Here is a 15,236-nt window from a genome sequence, read left to right on the forward strand (position 1 = left end):
GGGGATGTCTTCATAAAAGAAATCTTGCCCTATCTTTTGGGGTTTCCCATTTAAACATACCAAAACATTGACGTGCTCCCCATTGTAATTTTCCTTGATATAATCTTTTAGATAACCTACATTTTATGAAGTAGCAGTGAAAAATCTTGTCTCTTTTGTGAAGTTCCATATTTCCACCATCATGGGAGAACAAGAGAAATCCCTCAACCATTACTTCTTGTCTCTATATTATCACTGTACTGTATGGCACACTGATTATCTCATTTATAATTTACAGTTATCAGTGTCTTGTTGATACATATGATTTGGTAATTGTTTATTTAGTGCCGTTAAAGCAATAGCTTAAAATGCTTCTGGGTTTGATTTTTGTTTGCTGTTGCGTTGTCGCTCTTTTCATCGTCGTTTCAATAGCTATTATTATGCTTCCTGTGAAACAGATGAAGTGTCAGGAAAGCACATGTTTGGGCTTAGTGACAAGGAACATATTCTTTTTCAAAAATACATTTGAAATTAGTAGCAATTAGAGTGAGTGATGTGTGTAATATGTTCAACTCCAAAATGACTCCTAACCCTGGTTTTATGTTATCCTAGCACAGGCCCAATTTGCTCAAGGGGCATGAAGACATGTTAAAAATTTCTCAAAGATAGTTCCCATAAAATTTATTTTAATTAAATAATGCTGTTCAATATATTTATGGTGGTGGGCATTAGAAGGGGAAGGTTATGAATACCAGAAAACAATGATAGGGTTTAATATTAATAAAAGATATGCCATTGACTCATTGCCATTGAGTCCATTCCAGCTCATGGTGACCCTACAGGACAGAAGAGAACTGCCGCATAGGGTTTCCAAGGCTGTAATCTTCGCGGAAGCAGAGTGCCACATCTTTCTCCCGCATAGAGCACCTGATGGGTTCAGACCACCAACATTTTGGTTAGCAGCCAAGAGCTTAATCACTGCACCACCCAGGCTCCTTATAAAAGGTACATTTTTGAATAATATTCAACTTATCTTCCTAAGCCTTCTATAACCCGCTTCTCCATTTTCTGATGCCTTATTAAAAATGCTTAGTATAATATCATTCAACATAATTAAGTCCCCATGGGGTAAAGGAGGTTTGTATTTTCTGAATAAGACTAGGCTTGGGGGATACATTTATGTGGTAATAATGAAACCAAGATTGTGATTCAAAGGAAATTAGAGATCTCAGAAAATACGAAGTATTTCTCTTACTAAAATCTTTAGAATTTTAAAAGAATATATCACCTTAAAGAATTATCAGTAATTTTGCAGAAAATAAATTGGCGTCCATAATAAAAAAATTAATTTATCTTTCAGTTAACTCATTTTAAACCACAAGGATATATTGTCTCTCTAACGTGGCTGGAATATATCCAGGCATTTGATTAATCCTTTATCCAAATGTGTGTTTAAAGATATTCAAATATGCTTTTATATTTTTTTGAAAACTCAAATATGTCTTATCCTTTAAATATTTCTGAGCAAAGAACATATTCTGTAGTTTTCAAATTACACATTTATCCATATTTACCTGGCAGTTTAGTTCTCTGGTAGCTGATCTAAACACCATTGAAAAGACATAGATTCAAACTAAAGAAAAATAATAATAATAACAATAAAATTTACCACTCTCATTGCAAAATTTATACTTTAGTGAATAAAATACAATAGATTCCAAGTATATTTCTTATTCTTTTTGTGATTTTTGAAGAATTACACATTTAAAGTTGTAAAATCAAAGCAGCACTTTAAGGACCACAGAGATTATCTAAGCCAGGGTTTGGCAAACTTTTTCTATAAAGGGCCAGATAGCAAATATCTTCTGCTTTGTGGACCATCTGGTGTCTGTCACATCTACTCAACTCTGTCATTGTAGGGCAAAAGCAGCCATACCAAAAAAAAAAAAAACGTTTTCTTCAAGTCAATTCTTACTCATAGCAACCCAATAAGGACACAGTAGAACTGCTCCCATAGGGTTTCCAACGAGCGGCTGGTGGATTGGAACTGCTGACTTTTTGGTTAGCAGCCAAGCTCTTAAACACTACACCACCAAGGCTCCAAAAGCAGCCGTAGTCAATACATAAATGAATAAAGGAAGGGCTATATTCCTGTAAAGCTTCATTTGCAAGAATGGCAGGTGCCATATTTGGTCTGTGGGTCAGAATATGCCAACTCCTGAAAGTCAATAATACCTGATCCATTACTCATTGCTCACTTCCTCTATGTCATGTCCTGGAGATAGAGAAATGGATCAGAATTGGTTCCCACCTTCAAGGAGCTTTCAGACTAGAAGGAAAAGATATAAATGTAAGTAACTAAATCTAATATATTTTTTAGGGAAGCATGACATATGTACTAAGTAATTCTTAATTTATGAGCATAGGAAAATTTCTTCAGGCATGCAGAGAGAGAGTACTCCATTCAGGAAGAGGAAATTTAAAAAAAAAAAGTACAGAGGCAATGAGGAATTTGGTAAATTTGAAAACTAAATCGTGAATTAATATGACTGAGGCATAGTATGGGGAGTGGCACATGGTAAGAAATGAAGATGGGAAAGTTGTTTTCCAGGCTTTTTAAGTAAGTCCTGCTAAGGACTCTGGACTTCTTGCTCAGGCAGTGGCGATAATTAAAATGTTTTCAGATAGGGGAGCCGTTGTTAGGTGCCATCAATTCGGTCCCGACTCCTAGAGAACTTATGCCCAACAGAAAGAAGCACTGCTCCATCCTGCACCATCTTCACAATTGTTATGCTTCAGCCCATTGTTGCAACCACTGTGTCAGTCCATCTCTTTGAGGGTCTTCCTCTTTTTCGATGACCCTCTAATTTACCAAGCATGATGTCTTTCTCCAGGGACTGATCCCTCCTGATAACATGTCCAAAGTATGTGAGATGTAGTCTTGCCATCCTTGTTTCTAAGGAGCATTCTGGCTGTACTTCTTCCAAGACAGATTTGTTCATTCTCCAGGCAGTCCATGATATATTCAATATTCTTCCCCAACACCATAATTCAAAGGCATCAATTCTTCGTCTTTCTTATTCATTGTCCAGCTTTCACATGAACATGAGATGATGGAAAATATCATGGCTTGAATCACGACACCTCAGTACGCAAGGTGACATCTTCGCTTTTTAACATATTAAAGAGATCTTTTGCAACAGATTTGCCAATGCAATATATGGTTTGATTTCTTTACTGCTGCTTTCATGGGCAATGATTGTGAATCCAAATAAAATGAAATCTTTAACAGCAGCAATCTTTTCTCCATTTATCATGATGTTGCTTCTTGGTCCAGTTGTGAGGATTTTTGTTTTCTTTTTTTGAGGCCTAATCCATACTGAAGACTGTGGTCTTTGATCTTCAGCAGTAAGTGCTTCAAGTCCTCTTCTCTCTCAGCAAGCAAGATTGTGTCGTCTGCATATGACAGATTGTTAATGAGCTAGGGAGTAGGGTTATTGTATTTGCATTTTAAAAAAGTTACTCCTGGCAGCTTTGTGAATGATACAGCAGAAAAGAGCAGACTTGAGGCAAAGAAATCTAGTCATGGAGTCCAATACCTCATTACTGGGGTCTGAACCAAGACAAGAGCACTTTTTGCATAGCACCATATTCTGTGTATTTTTCTGCCAGGTCTTATATCTGCCAGAGAAAGAAGCTTTAATTTATTCAAACAAACAAAAAACTTCCTTTTGCCATCAAGTCAATTCTGACTCATAGCTACCATACAGGACAGAGTAGAACTGCCCCATAGGGTTTCCAAGGAGTGGCTGGAGGATTTGAACTGCCCACCTTTTGATTAGCAGTGAGCTCTTAACCACTGTACCACCAGGCCTCCTTAATTTATAAAGAGATTGAAATTTTCAAGGATAATTTAAAGGAACTACCTTATTATCGGATAAAAAATCTTCACGAAAATGTGTCCAGGATGTAAACATAGTGTATTATGGTATTTCCAGTACCTAGTTAGGAATCATAAAATGTGGTTTCTAATCTCAGCCTTGCCACTTAAAGTCCTATGTGTTTAAGCATGCCCCTTAATCTTTCTGATCCTCAGTTTCCTTTCTGGATAAAATTGTGGTTCTGTCTTCCTCCCAGGTTTGTTGGGAAGAAGAGATTTCCTCCCAGGATTGTAGAGGAAAATACATTAATGATTGTAAGAGCATTTCTAAACAATAGTTCATCATTCAAAGCTAAGTTATTAGTGTAATATGAAGAAAGCACTGATGAGCATCAATTATTCCTGGTTCCCTCATCTCCAAAAGATAGAGCAGAGATCAGAGCCCAGAGACTCTTAATGTGTTGGCAGAAATCCACACCTACCATATTTTTAGCCAGCTCACAAAACCAGACCCATGGTAAAGGAAACCAAGAGGAATGCAAGAGATTAATGATCCTTGTAAAATGGCCCACCCTACGGTGCTCTCAGGCTCCTAGCATTTCGTACGTGTGAGTGCACGCAAACATGCACTCCCACACATCACACACAGATGCACAGTGCATTTAAAATCTCATTGTCCTTCACGCTCAATCTTATTATTAATGCTATTTGCAGTCTCCATGGACGTACGTGCAACTTAAATGTTTGATGTGTGGCCAGAATGTCGGCATCTCTTTTTTTTTTGCTTGGCAGGCACTATTTGATCCAGCTCCCCTGCTACATACACAGACACACACACAACTACAACATACACACACTGCAGCACATACACAAAATGCAAAAACTCACGCAGAGCACAAAATACACATAGCACACAAAACACACAAACATACACAACATATGTACCCGTGATCACACCAAACATATAAAACACATGGTTGCTGGGTAGACGTGACACATAACACAAAACAAATACACAAATAATAGAATATACACCATGCAGAGAACACACACGACACGTATAAAATCAGAGATGTAACATATATACAACGTAGTGGTGGTGAGTTTCCAAAACACCAGTTGTTAACTTACCACTTACTCAAGGTTTCCTTTATTTGCATATCACCAAAACATTTATTTACCTAATATTTTACTTTATTTCTACAGATTATATTTGGGAATATTTTGTGTGGGTGTTTGTCTTAAATCAATCTTTTTTTTTAAATTGTACCTTAGATGAAGGTTTACAGAACAAAGTAGGCTCTCATTAAACAGTTAGTATGCATTGTTTTGCGACATTGGTTACCAACCCCATGACATGTCAACACTCTCACTTCTCTATCTTGTGTTTCTTATTACCAGCTTTCCTGTTCCTCCCCGCTTTCCAGTCCCTGCCCCTGGGCTGGAGTGCCCCCTTAGTCTCGTTTTACTTCATAGGCCTGTCCAATCCATGGCTGAAGGGGGCCATACTCTCAGGGTAAGGTAAAAGTTAAAATTATGATTAATCTTACTACTCAGAAACAGCTGCCATTTTCTTAGATGTAAGTTTATTGAGTCAAAGAGGCATGCACATTTTTAATGCTTTGGGAACATGTAGCATAATTGTTTTCCAGAATATCTGTGCCTATTTTTTACCTCTCATAGCACTGAGCAAGCTAGAGTAGGCGATGCTTTCATTAGAACTGAATATTGCCATTAAAAATAAACATTTTTTAAATTAGATTTTCCACTTGAATATTTTCCTAGATTTACCTTTTGATGAGATTTATTTTCATAGAGGTTCTGTTTTGAGGAAAAATATCTCTTGTAATTTAGTCCAACCCTTATAATGAATTGACACATTGAGAAAGGAGGTCTTAATATTGTAGTTTTCTTCTGTGGAGAAGTCCTTCTTGTGGCATCTGGTATCCAGAATCATGTTGATTCAAAGGCGAAAAAAGAGTTTTCTTGATAGCTAACTTCATGTCTCAAGTGACCAAACTCTTCTATTCTTGATGAAGTAAAGTCCTGACAGAGTATTCCAAAAGACAAAAGCTTTCTCATATTTCAGTTATTACACATTTATTTTCATTTTTTAGTGCTTGATTTGTAGACTGTTTTTGAAAATTTTTTAATACAAAGTGACTTTTAATAAAGTTCGGGTTGCCACAAATTCTATTGAGCAAAGCAAAAGGAGTGTCTTCCTACGAAGCATGAAGAATTGCCTTTGAGTTTGATGTATAATAAATGTGAAAATATACATACACCCAGGCACCAATTCTCAGATGAGGTACTGTGCTAATCAGTTAATAAGCCATAATGACATATAAATGGAAATTAATCTGTAGATATTGCTCTTTACATGTACTTCATTCAGGAAATTATGGCTTCTAAGCAAGTTAGATCATTAGTTCATAATATTCAGAGAGCTATAACTCCCGTATTTCCCTATTATTTTCCCTTCAGGTTAAATTCATTTAAAATATACATCTTTTTTTTTTTTTTTTTTAAAGCCATTTCATTTAAGTTGCACTCTAAATAACATCCTTTTAAGAATATGTGGTAAAGAATGCGTGACTCATAATTAATTTTTAAGTCTATAGAAATCCATTAAAGAAAAAACTGATGCTAGGCAAATGACGCCAACACGAGTAATGCTCATATGAAATCATTTTCCATGAAACAATTTTAAATTACTAAGCATTTGAGATACTTTATAAAGTTTAAGATTAAACGTCGAGTGTTTTTTTTTTTCTTCTTTCATTGAAGAATGAGTATTCTTTGGTAATACTAGCTCATCCTAGTGATACTTTGATAAATTTGTGGTCAAACAGGTTGTATCTGGGTATTAAGGGACTAAAGCATTAGAGAGATTGGACATATTGCTTCTGAGTTCCTTTTAAATCTCATCAGCCTATGGTTATATATTTGTGTGACTTAACTAATAAATAGCATCCAGATCAGAAGAAATATACTCTCCTTAATTTTGAGAACACACCTAAAGCATAATGCAAGACGCATTCTTCTGAAGAACTACAGCAGATGTCCAGTTGTAGAGACTCTGAAAGACCCTTCTGTTATAGATTGGATCAGGCCCTAGATCAAAACAGATTTAAAATGTACTGGTAGGTTTGCAGGAAATAAGGGAAAACTCCAAGGGCCAATAATCCCCCAAATCTACAAAGGAAAACCAATGTACTAAAAGCCCAGAGGGAGAATAGGTTAACACAAATATTGATCTGCTACTCAAATGTTAAACCAGGATCCTTGGAGGTGGCTGAAGGGGTCTCAGATTGAAGGTACCCTTGGATCCTTGAGGAAGTAAACACAAATCCTTCGTGGAAGAAAATGTCTCCAAGTTAAGCCCTCAGGAGTCTCCCTTTCTAAGATTAACAAAATGTAAACTCACAAAGATCATCAAACACTAAACTAGATCTAAGAGTTTACCACCAACAAATCTTTTCTAAAGGAATTTCAAAATAATGTACTTCAGAAAAATAATGACTTCAGAAAAAAGTGCTGGATGCAATAAAGATGTCGCAAAGAAAGTAGTGAGCATGTAGGTAAATATAAGTAAATATTTTTAATATTTATGAATTTATAAAAAGAAAACCAAGTATTGAACAATATCTTTTAAGTGTACATGGGTTATAACTGTTCAAAGGTACTTAGATTTTCAAGAGGTCGATCAAAATATTTAAAATTCACTGAATATATGATAGTGAAATTTCAAAGACAGCAAGTCATAGATCAGAATTGGAGCATGTAACCCTTAAACTGTTGTTTTTAGTTGCTGTTGAGTCAATTCAGACTCATGGCAACCCCATGTGTGTAGAGCATAACTGCTCCATAGGGTTTTTAAGGCTGTGACCTTTTGAAAGCAGATCACCACACTGGTCTTCGGAAGTGACTTTGACTGAGTTTGAAGGACCAAACATTCAGCTAGTTAGTAGTCCAAGGCTTAAGCGTTTGCACCAACCAGGGACGCCTAACTTCAAAACTAGTGAAAGGGAAAAAATGGGGAAACAACCAAAAAAAAAAAAAGTGTATTAAGGAAAAAAAAAAAAAAAAAACGGGAAATGCAGACAAATTAGAAAGCATAACATAAGATGGTAGAAGCAAGAATTATTATATCAGTAACCATAATAAGTATTAATGGAGTAAATTCACCGGTTAAAAGACAGAGCTTGTCTCATTGGAAAACAAGAATTATATATAAAACATAAGAACATGGAACAGTTGAAAGTAAAAGGATATTAATTAAAGAGAACAAAAAAGTTGTGATAGTTAATATTTTTCCACAGAAATAGATTTGAAGACAAAATGCATGGGGACAAACTGAATCACTACATAATAAAAAGAGGTTCAATTTCCAGGATAATATAATAATTCTAGACACATACGTAACTGATAGCATAAAAAAAAAAAAAATTTTATAGCTTTTTAAAATACAGGAAAAAAATGTATAAGAATGCAGAAAAAAAAAATCCATGTCATTTTTGGAAAAGTTTAACAGAATTTTCTCAATTCTCCATAGGTCAAGAAAACAAAAATAACTAGTAAAGATATAGAAAAGTTGAACAACATAACTATTATGCATCTAACAGGGTCATGTGTTTCCTTTTTTCTCAATCACACAGAGAGCGTTTACCAAATTTGACCAAGTGAAAGCCATAGAATAAGTCTCATTTCTTTCAAAGAATAGCAATCATATAGACTATGGAAATCAATAAGTTGGAAACCAATAATAAAAAGCTAACATTAAAAAACATGTTTTCAAAATTTATAACACCTATAAATGGGACAATAAGAGCAATCATACTGAAAAATTTTAAATACTTCTAACTGAATGATAGAAATGTTATTCAAAACTTGTAAGTTAAGAAATACTTAGAAATTTATAGTGTCAAATGCTTACTTAGTAGAGAAGAATGGATGCAAACAATAAGATTAGCATTCAATTACAACATAAAAAAGAATACCAACACAATTTTAGATATGAACTTAACTGTTAATCTCTCTCTATCTTTCCCTCCTGGAAATCATACAAGAACAACAGAGAGAACAATCTCTATTCTTCTATACAAATTTTTATTTTTTTAATTATATTCTTCAAAATTAGTAAGATGTAATTCATACAATTTAAAAAAGTGTAAAAAGCTGCCTGAAGTTGTGCAGAAATCACATGGGGAAGCAAGTAGAAAGAACATGTTGAATGGTGAGGTCTTAGTGGGAGCCAATCTCTACAAGTACCAACAAAAGCACGCTTGCAGAAGGTAAGGAGTCTCCTTGAAGAGTAAAATCTTTTCTCATTTTTTTTTCTTTTTTCCAAAAATGAGAATGGGAGATGGCTTGATCACAGCTCAGGGCCAGAAGACTTACTGGTTAGAGTTTGCATCAGAAAAACGTAGGAAGTAGGGCTAACAAATTGTCATATAAAGTAGCCATATTTGAAGGAAGCAATCTGTCTCTGCCATCAAGGGTAGTGGAGCCTGGAAGGCAACCTGAGCATCTATCTTCCCCTAATAGGCAAATCTAACTCCTTCAATAACAAGACAAAGGTATTTGCATCATGTTTATGTATACATACTGTAAGCCCAAACAAACAAAAGTAGCAAGTATCATTTTTCTATACAAAGAATACTGCTAGAAAAACTATTGCCAAGGAGCCTATAGATACTGTGATCAAACCATTTCTAGTGAATTAAAAAAAAAAGAATAAAGCTATCACTTCATGAGGGTGAAATGTACAAACTCAAGGAAGATTTAGCAAAAAAGGGGTGGGGGGAAGCGAGGGAAGGGAACAGATAGGTGGATAAATATAACGGTAGGAAGCAGATTCTTCTAATTTCTTCCCTTAGTGAAATCAGATATTTGAGGAGAGAATATGGAACACTTGGAGATCAGAGAGTGAAATGATCAGTAGTACACAACCAGGTAGTGGTTACTTGCATATTTTTTGACAGTCATGGTCAGCTACAGTCATGGAGTTGGGTTTAACCAGGGCTGGCCTTTTTCCAGGTCAGAATAGAGGAAGAAAAGGGCAAGGGATGTGAGACTGTATGTAAGGTAGTGATTGCTATACTACATTGTGAAAGGAGAGAAATGGAAGGAAGTGAAACATAGGGGATCTCAATAAGTTTTTGAAAATCTGATGAATCTAAGGGTGGAGAGTGTAGACACTGGAGTTAGAAGTAAGGAAAGAATGGGGAAGAGGAGTATTTGTTGCTCTTTTATGTATAAATTAAAAAAACAAACAAGCCCATTGCAGTGGAGTCAGTTCCGACTCATAGTGACCCCATGTGTTACAGACTAGAACTGAGCTCCATAGAGTTTTCTTGGGCTTTACTTCTGTGACACCGCTGGCTGGGTTCAAACTGCCCACCTTTTGTTAGTAATTGAGAGCAAACCATTTGAGCCACCCAGGGACCTTTATTTTATATAAACAAACTCCATATCATATCATCGAGGCTTGGCCAGGATTTGGTGATGGGGAATGAGTTGTTGTTGTTGTTAAGTACCATCCAGTTGGTTCTGACTCATAACGACACTATGTACCACAGAACAAAACACTGCCCGGTCCTGCACCATCCTTACAATTGTTATGCTGGAGCCTATTGTTGCAGCCACTGTGTCAGCCCATCTTGTTGAGGGTCTTCCTCTTTTCCACTGACCTTGTACTTTATCAAGCATGATGTCCTTCTCCAGGGACTGATCCCTCCCGAACAACACATCCAACCTATATAAGATACAGTCTCGCCATCCTTGCTTCTAAGGAGCATTCTGGTTGTACTTCTTCCAAGACAATAGGGGAGGAGAGGGCATATAAGTAGCAACCAATTTTTACTGACTTACTCATTTGCTTTCAGTAATTATATCACATGAATTTTTCTGTGACCTGCTTCTTTAGATCAACTTTTTTGTTTACAAGATTCACCCATGACAGGGAGTTTACTCATTTTCACTGCTGCATAAATATTCGATTGTATGGATATTTACTCTGTCTTCTTCCTTCCTATTGAAATGGAAGAATGTCGTGCTTCTAAAAGCCTGATCTTACCTCCTCTCTTTTACTCAGGGACTTTGCTTCTACAATTATCTTGCCTATTGCCTATACCATTAATTATTTGTCTCTGTCCACTGAAGCTTTGCCATCAGCTTATTAACATGCTGCCCTGGTGGCGCAGTGGTAAAATCCACCAGCTGCTTCTTGGAAACCCTACTGGGCATTTCTATTCTGTCCTATAGGTCGCTATAGGTCATTATGGGTCTGAATCGACTTGACGGCAACAGATTTTTTGTTGTCGTTCTTTTTTTTCGGCTTATAAACATGCTGTAGTATCTCACATCTTTAAAAATATTGTACCTCAAGTCACCCTTCGGGTACTATCCCTTGAGTCTGCTCTTCTTTTAGCAAAACTACTAGAAAGAGATGTCTGTATATATTATTCCCTACCTCCTTATTTCCTGTTCTCTCCTAACCCACTCCAATCAGGCTTTTATCCCTGTTACTGCCTTCAAACTGGATTTTCATTATTCCAAACAGGGCTTTCATTTTTCTGATGCCAGGATCAATTCTGAGTTTCTATCTTTTCTGTTAGCAGTATCAGGTTCAATTATAGAACCCCTCTTCTTAAAAGCAGCCCTGACTGCTTCTATTGCATTCCAGACTTTTCTATCCTTACTTAGATATTTTAGGAGGCATGTCAAATTTAGCACCACCAGAAACAAAGTCTTGATTTCCCCTATCAAATCTTCCTTCCCCTTCGGCATTGTTCCTTACCTTAGAAAAGGGTAAACCATTGGCTCGGGCCAGAAAACTAAGATTATTTTTTATTTCATTAGTTTATTCACACTCCACATTCCAATCTATCAGCTATACTACTTCAAAATATTTTCAATTCTGATCATTTTTCATTACTGTCTCAGCCACCCTGTCCAAGCCATCATTACGTGCCTTCAACTTGGCCTGCTTTCCATCTTGCCTGGCCATGGTCAAGTCTTCACATAACAGCCAGAGAAATCTTTTAAAAACAAAAATCAGGTCCTCTTACTCCAGTGCTCAGCAAGAATAATGGTCAATCTCCTTGGCAGGGACTATAAGGGTTTCTATTCACAGCTCCTATCTCTCCAACCTCCTCTCCTAGCTCATTTCCTTCCCTATTGTACTGTACCACATGGTCTTCTTGTCTTCCATGAACAAAGGAGGTTATTCTCATTTGCTGTTTTTTCTCCCTGGAACGCTATTCCAATAGAACATCACATGACTCACCCCTAACTTCTTTCAGGTCTGCTAAAATATAACAACTTTAAAGAGGCCTTTCCTGGCCCCTTTCTACAGAACTGTCCTTCTGTTCCCTTTGATTCCTGTAACCTATATCTATACGCTATTGCTTCCTTTCTATACCCTTCCTAATGGAAACTATTACTACATGACATTATTATTACTATAAAAAAATACTATATTACACTTTAATTTACTTTTATTACTGTATTATACTTTTATTTGTCTACCTCCCCAACTAGAATGTAAATTCTGTAAAGGCAGGGGCTTTTCTTGTTCACCACCGAATATCCAGAACCTAGAACCTAATTGGAAGATAGGCTCTTCCACATGAGTTGACAAATTTCAATATGCCTCATTACCATCATTACCATCACATTACAATTAATAAGGTCACCCAGAGCTGGCATGTCTCAGGAGATAAGGTATTAAGCTATGCATATTGAATTTCTTTCTGAATCGTTTCTATCAATCCATCTTCTTCCAGCAAATTGGTCATCGTGTATGCTCGCTAAACACATACACAAAAAAGCCTGTTGCTGTCGAGTCGATTCCTACTCATAGCAACCCTACAGGACAGAGTAGAACTGCCCGATAGGGTTTCCAAGGAGTGCCTGGTGGGTTTGAACTGCCAACATTTTTGTTAGCAGCCGTAGCTCTTAACCACTACATCGCCAGGGTTTCCATGTGCTCACTAGAACTGATGAATACTTATAACTCAGGTAATAGTTTATATCTTTTCTAGAACTCTTAGACATATAAAATTCCAAGTGTCTTCTCTTCTGTACATACAACCACACCAAACCAAACCCATTGCAGTCGAGTAAATTCTGACTCATTGTGACCCTATAGGACAAAGTAGAAGTGCCCCCACAGGGTTCCCAAGGAGCAGACGATGGGTTCAAACTGCTGATCTTTTAGTTAGCAGCTGAGCTCTTATACATACATAGACAGATACAAATGTACACTTTAAATAAAATTACATACTTAGAAGAAACAAGACAGGCATATATATTTACCCCCACTTCAGGGTTAATATTTGCTAACATGTGTTGAGCACATAGCACCTACCAAAAAAACCACTGCTGTAGAGTCTATTCTGACTCATAGCGGCCCAATAGGGTTTTACAGAAGCAGACTGTCACATCTTTTTCCCCAAGGAGGCCCTGTGGTTTAGAACTACCGACCTTTCAGTTAGCAGTTGAATGCATTAACCACTGTGCCACCAAGGCTCCTACAAAGCACCTACCAGGCATTATTCTAAGCACTTTATCTGTACTTATTCATTTAAGCTTCACTAAAACTCATGAAGCCCTGTTATTTTACTGATGAGGAAACTGAGGCCAGAGAAGTGAACTAACTTGCCCAAGGCTTGTTGTGTGCTGTGGAGTCAATACCAACTCATCGTGGCCCTGTGAGATAGAGTAGAACTGCCCCATAGGGCTTCCTAGACCGAAATCTTTACGGCAGCAGATTGCCAGGTCTTTTCTCCTGAACAGTGTCTGCTGGGTTAGAACCACTGAGCTTCCAGTTAGCAGCTGAGTGCTTAACCACAGCACCACCATGGCTTCTTTGCCCCAGGCTACAAAACCAATATGATGACCCCTTGTAGATTTGAACCTCCAACCTTTAGGTTAGTAATAACTGTGCTACCTAGGGACCTTTTACAGCCACAAAACAAACAAAGACTATCTTTGCCTATCTTAATTAAAAAGTGAAAGTTAAAAGAGGAGTAAAAAAAGGCATCAGTACATCCAGAATCAGTAAGAGGCCCCTGGAAAACTTAAAAATGTATGGGAAACAAGGATGGCTTCCCAGCCAGAGCCACAGCTAAATTCGTATTGCAGGAGCATCTAGTGAATAGAAGGCACTGGTACCGCTGCTCCAATTGAAGCTGCCTCGACTGCCACCATCAGCACCACTGCCAGGTGAAGGTTTGGTCACCCACTGTCCCCATGTCCTTGCATCACACACCTAGGATTCTAGATCTCGGTCTCATTCTCCACGTTTAGGGCACGTACCCATCCTCAGAGAGGCCATAGTGGAAGGCTGGTCTGGCCAATACCCACCCCCCTCTAAGACCATGAATGCACTGGCAGAGGACAGACTGCCTATAAGGCAGTTAGGATGCCCATGGGAAAGGGGAGTTAAAGAATGGTGCACTTATACATTCATTAGCTATATATATAGCTCCTGTGCATATATGGTATATATATACCACGGTGTGTGTATATATATGTATGTATATGTATGTATTATATATATATACATACATATATATACACACCAAAAAAAACAAACCTGGTGCTATAGAGTTGATTCTGACTCATAGCAACCCTATAGGACAGAGTAGAACTGCCCCATAGGATTTCCTGGGAGCGGCTGGTGGATTTGAACTGCAACCTTTTGGTTAGCAGTCAAACTCTTAACCACTCCACCACCAGGGTATATGTATATATACACATACATATACAATCCTTATTAAAATGGGACATAGGAATATTTTCTACCCAGACTTGCAAAAAGACTGAGTGAAATCCAGACATCAGCACTGCTAAAATCTACCTCTAAATCATAAATGCAAATGCTCATGGCAATTAAATATTTATTTCCAAAGAAAGGGGTGTCTATTCAGAAAGGAAATTTACTTCACAAAAGAGGTTTGCTATGGGAGCTAGCTTTAATATATATTATGAATAACATTGCAGCCCCTATTCCCAGCCCTCTAGCACCGAGAAAATAAAATAGACCCATGTAAGATTTATTACAGTTAAGTTTAAACGTACAAATGAAACATCTGACCCAGTCAGCAATGATGCCCATTAGTTGTTTCATGTAATCTTTCCGAAGAGTAATATCTGGAACATTAAATAAATAAATTGAAGAGATAGCATGAAACTATGAATTCTAAAGAACCCGACCAACCTCCTGTGACCCCTTTGAACCAAAAGACCACATATAAAAAAATTAATGGGACAAAGAAAAGAACTTGACAAAGAAATTGAAAAGGAAGGGAAATTACTACATGTAACCACAACTGGGGACAGATCGTATCACAGGATTATTAGAATTTGG

This window comes from Elephas maximus, chromosome 9 (assembly GCF_024166365.1).
Source record: "Elephas maximus indicus isolate mEleMax1 chromosome 9, mEleMax1 primary haplotype, whole genome shotgun sequence".
NCBI classification, from domain to species: domain Eukaryota; kingdom Metazoa; phylum Chordata; class Mammalia; order Proboscidea; family Elephantidae; genus Elephas; species Elephas maximus.